The sequence below is a fragment of the Lichenostomus cassidix genome, chromosome 1 (assembly GCF_008360975.1).
Source record: "Lichenostomus cassidix isolate B80296 chromosome 1, HeHo_3.0, whole genome shotgun sequence".
Taxonomy (NCBI): Eukaryota; Metazoa; Chordata; class Aves; order Passeriformes; family Meliphagidae; genus Lichenostomus; species Lichenostomus cassidix.
In genome coordinates this window covers 110,235,814-110,240,609 of record NC_139479.1, presented here as the reverse complement: position 1 = coordinate 110,240,609, position 4,796 = coordinate 110,235,814, and the positions used below count along the sequence as shown (strand labels likewise).

Here is a 4,796-nt window from a genome sequence, read left to right as displayed (position 1 = left end):
TGAGATGTGATGGATGACCGTACTGATATTTTGAGCTGGTTTAGTCCAGAGTCATCTGAGATGCCCAGGATGGATAAAGGAGAGGATGGCCCTGAATGTTACTTGCTATCCAAGCACCAAGAGGACAAACCAAGTCACTGAAGTAACATTATACTTTTTTTTTTCTCTCTCTTTTGGAGATAAATATGGCTCTGCAATCAAAGAACCTCTAGTAATTGCCCAGTTCCTTAAATATGGAAAGATGACGCTTGAAATGACAGTCTCTGCCACCAGTGCACACTGGCCCGTTCACCTGAGTACGGTGTTAGCTGGGGCTGCCTCTGTAGCATCAGACTGTCTCCCCTTGTCCCCTGATCTGCCCCCTTGACATCCCTGCTGGAGCTCCTCGTAGGTCAGACCCCTCTCACGCACAGGGGGAGGCACAGCCTTGGTCCCTTCTTCTGGTAAAAAAGGAGCTTTGAGACTGGGAGCTGTGCTGCCCTGTAATTAATGTACACTCAGCCTCAAATATGCAGTGACAACAACTTAAATGTCAACATTCCTAGTTAATCCCTTGCTAACAAAATGTGCCTGGAAAGAGATGGTTCTGCATAATCTCCACTGAACAAGATCTTATTTTAGCAGTACAAGCACTTGGGAGATTTCCCCAGTTTGACCAATGAGACCAAAAGATTGGCTTTGATAATCGCAGCTGTAAACGATGCTTTTGATCCTCTCAGCGAAGGAAATGGCTGCATGTGGCAGAGCATACAAACCCTTCTCTGCCCAAGCCCTCCTCCAGAGCAGTGGCAGGCTGGCCTTCCTGGGTGGTGTCTGTGTGACTAGGGATGTGATTTCTGTTCTCTGATGTTCTCTGTTCTCCCCTCTGTTCAGGGAGATGTCCACAGCCTCTGCACAAGTCACATTTTCCAGGCTGAACAGCCAGCAGTGTTAAAAAGGAAGTTACAGGGAAAATTTTATTTTAATACATAAAAATGCTCCTTGTAAGAGCATTGCAGCAGGGACCACGACCACAGATACAGTGTCTGGATTCCTCTCTCTGTGTGCTGAGAGCAGCCTCACGTTTATCCTAGGGATCCCAGGCATACCCTGAGTGGTGCTCCTGTTGTTTCCCTGAGGCTATTTCAGGCCTTCAGTGTAGGCGAAAGGCAAAGCACCCAAGGTGAGGAGATGAACCTCCTTGTTGTTCAAAGCAGTCCAATGTTTTTAGCACCCTGGCTCCCTGCAGGCAGGATTCCTGAGCTTCCAAGACTGGCATCCTCAGAAACAGACCAGTAGGTTCCTCCCCAGTAGGCTGTGAAAGCAGGGGGACACTGACACAGGATTTCTTCCCTGGGGTGGATTTGTGTCTGAGATCTAGGCCCAGCCCTGAAACACAGTAGAAAAGGTGGAAGGCCATTCTTCTGGGCATCACTCCAATTTAACACGCAGTCCTTGCATCCCCAGGTTATTTGTGCCTGTGGTGTGCAAGCACATGTAAGGGAATTTACCATTCTGCCTGTGCTTTTCAATCACTGGGTTCCTGCACACCAGCATCGCCTCGCACTCAGTGATAAAATGATATCCACTTCTTGCCTTTGCATTTTATGGTCTTTTTTTTCTCCTTTTTCACTCTTTGTCACTTCCTTTCTGAGGGATGTCTGAGGGGTGCTCTCCCCACCATTATTTCAGTCTCTCATTTCAGCCTGCCTGTGTTCACACTCTCTTCCTCACACTGCCTCTCTTTTATTCTGCTTTGTTCTTCCACCACCACCTGTCACCAAAGTCTCTTCCTTCCCTACTGTGTTATCTCCTAGAGACCTATCCATTCCCTCTTGCTCCATTCCTAATCAGTCCCCTCCATTATTTTCTAAAATACCTTCTTTGTCTCCCTCTTTTCCACTGCCTGGCACTTCCCGTTCCTTCACCACCCTCCCCAGCTCCCCGCCATGGAAACACCACTCACCAAAGTCGCAGTTCCCCTGTGCCTGTTGTACACCACAACTGTGCAGCAGCACTGCCTTTCACAGCTCTGCTTCTGCTCACTTGATGCCCTGCATGGACAGGCTGTGCACCCACTGCCATCCCTGTGCTGGCAAGCTCAGCCCAGGATAGGAGGATTGTCCATGGAAAGGCTGCTCTTTTCCTCCAGCATTTCCTCCTGTGGCACTTGGAGCCAGACTGTGGGGCTGCCCAGAGCTCTGAGCTGGCCCAGCACAGCTGTGCTTATGGCTGAAGCTGCCCTCTTTTCTGAGTGCCCCTCCTGTAACCTCTCTTTCCCTGGAAGGAATCCTTCCCCAAGGAAGTATTTGCCCTGCTGCTCCTTATCGCTCCTCCACAGGGGCTCTGGGGGCTGCAGTGGCTGTCTCTCTGCACCTCCCCTGCTCCCAGCTGCCTGCCTCTGCCTTGTCTGCTGCTCACCCCTGGGGCCCTGAGCACTGCAAGGGCTGCCACACTGCTGGTCCCCCTGATCCCAGTGGGATGGAAATGCAAGGGCCTTGTTCAGCTTCAGCCAATGTGCAAAGACATGACTTCTGGGCTAGCATGGGCTCCCTAATTATTTAGTAATGAGTCTAAGGTGTTTGAATCCATATAACTGTTAGAAATGGCTTTGTGTAGCCCTGAGCCATCCTCTTTACCATCTTTACTGAAACAAGTGTGCAGCGCACAGGTTCTGGAGATAATTGGACATTTTCGAAGCCTCCATTCTTCTGCAGAACTTGTACTGCTTCCATCTTCCCCTGCCCTTGCCTTATTCCTGTCTCTTCCTATCTACTGTGACTGTTTTCTATTTTTACTCTTGACAAAGGGTTGTGGGCTTGGAGGCTGCTCTCGTAGCTGTAGATGTGAAATGCCTGCTGTGTGGTGTTTGTCATGAAAGAACTGCTCCTGGAAATTAACTAATTCACAGACCTAACTCATTAACTCAGCAGCCATGCGGAGCTGTGGAGGAGCGTCTGGGTGGTTTCACTGCCGAGGGCACTGGCTGGGGGAGAGGGATTGAAGGGAGGTGGAGAGACCCATGTTTGTGATTCCAGCTCTTCCCATGCTCGTGCCATGGTTAGCAAGTCATTTCTCACCTCTGTCTCCCTTCCCTCTGCCCTTGCTCTCTTCTTCAGTTCAGCTGCCCAGGGCAGGAGCTGCTTCTCATTATGCCTGTTCAGTGCCTTGTACAGGGAGGCCTTGACCTTGGTGGGGCCACTAATCACTCCTGTTGAAGAAACAATAAGTACTGGAGAGACAAAAATTCATGGGGTCAGATAGCTCCAGATGTCAGTTTGTTCCTGTCTGGATGTTCTCCCTTTACTACCTCTGCCTCCAGGATGGCTGCACGGCTTTGGGAAGCGCAGATTGATTGCTCCGTGGTGGCACCGCTTTCCATCTCTTCTCCTTCCCTTGGGCCCAAACCCTTTGCCCCCTGGAGCCAGTGACAGCATTCCAGCAGAAATACATTGGAAGTGGACCAGGCTCTTCCACCCTAAGCAGCACAGTTTTGACATCAACCCACATGTTTGGAGTACACTGGGAGCCAGATGAGGTCACTCAGACTGTTTCAAGGCTAGATGTTTGATAGGAGAGATTTCCCTCCGTGCATCCTCCCACGGAGGCTCTGTAAGTCCCCGCTCCCTGGGGAGCTCTGCTGGGCATCTCTGCACCTGTGCATGGGATGAATCCTCTGCCCAGAGGCCTCCTGAGAGACTGCTGGGAGCTTCCCTGATCCACAGGAGGGTCACCCCTCCTTCTGCCCACCGCCTGTCCCCAAGCAGGCGGCACAGAAACCACGTTGGGATGGTGGTGAGGATTGGGGCTTGCTGAGTAATGCACAGCTCGGGTGGGTTTCTGAGGCTCAGCGCTGGCAGAATGTGCACACTAGGAAAACCCCATTCCACCGAGTCCCAGTGGGTTGAGGTGGTGACAGCTGGTGTTGTTTGGGAGCAGGGATCATGCCTGATGTTGTGGCTGCATGAGCTCCCAGCTGACACTCAGGGCTGAGCACTGCTGGGAGCGCATCCAGAGCGCACCAAGGCAGAGCCACTCAGGCTGGGGACCTCGAATGAGGAAAGGAAGCAGAATAATTGCTGGACGAGGAAGGAGATATATTCAGCTCCTCTATTTAAGCATGCCTTCCCGCAGGATTGCTGGGCTGTGCTTGCCAAATGTGAGCTCTGGCCACCAGGGACAAGAGAGCAGGAGCTTTTCTGGCAGTTGACAGAAACTCGAGAAGGCTCTGAGCCAGGCAGTGCCCACTGAGAGGAGTGTGATGATGGCTGCTGGGCTGGGATTATGGGGCTGTGTGTGCTGAGACTTACCTGGCACTGGAGCAGGTGACAAAGCACACCTGAGGTCACTTTGGGATGAACTCTCTTGGTTCTCCAGTCAGAGGCAGATCTCCTGATGTCACTCATTCCTCCTTTTGCTCCCCCTGGATACTGCAAACATCTTCTCACAGTGAAAGGTGGTGCAAGGATGTCCTGGCTGTGAAGTCCCAAGTGACTGTGCCCATGCAGCACCAAGGAGCTCTGTAGACTTCAAAGCTCTGGCCTTGATCCCGTGAAGTCGTGGTACCTTTGTGAAGCCATGCACAAAGTAACAAGGGTAAAGCTTGTTACAGAAGGCACACTGCTGAACTGAGGAAGCAGGACTAGTACTGGACCCAAGCCAACTCGTGTCCCACGAGCTCTGCTATGCCTGCATGCCCTGGTACAGATTTAGTAGCAGCAGAACTCTGTGCTCTGTACTGCATAGGTGTCAGGGTCACCAAGGTGGCAAACACTGTGGGACCATGCAGACTGGCTCTGCAGGGCACCTGGCTGACC

The 4,796-nt window shown here is 51.7% G+C and overlaps 1 long non-coding RNA gene across 1 annotated transcript; it reads right to left on the bottom strand.

Moving 5' to 3' along the window:
• Positions 1 to 592: 592 nt before the first annotated feature.
• LOC146445546 (uncharacterized) lies at positions 593 to 4,484 on the bottom strand. The gene is made up of 4 exons (XR_014852606.1): positions 4,290 to 4,484; positions 3,287 to 3,457; positions 3,060 to 3,190; positions 593 to 1,294 (listed from the first exon to the last, which is right to left on the bottom strand). It is a non-coding gene; the product is annotated as an uncharacterized LOC146445546 (long non-coding RNA).
• Positions 4,485 to 4,796: the final 312 nt, after the last annotated feature.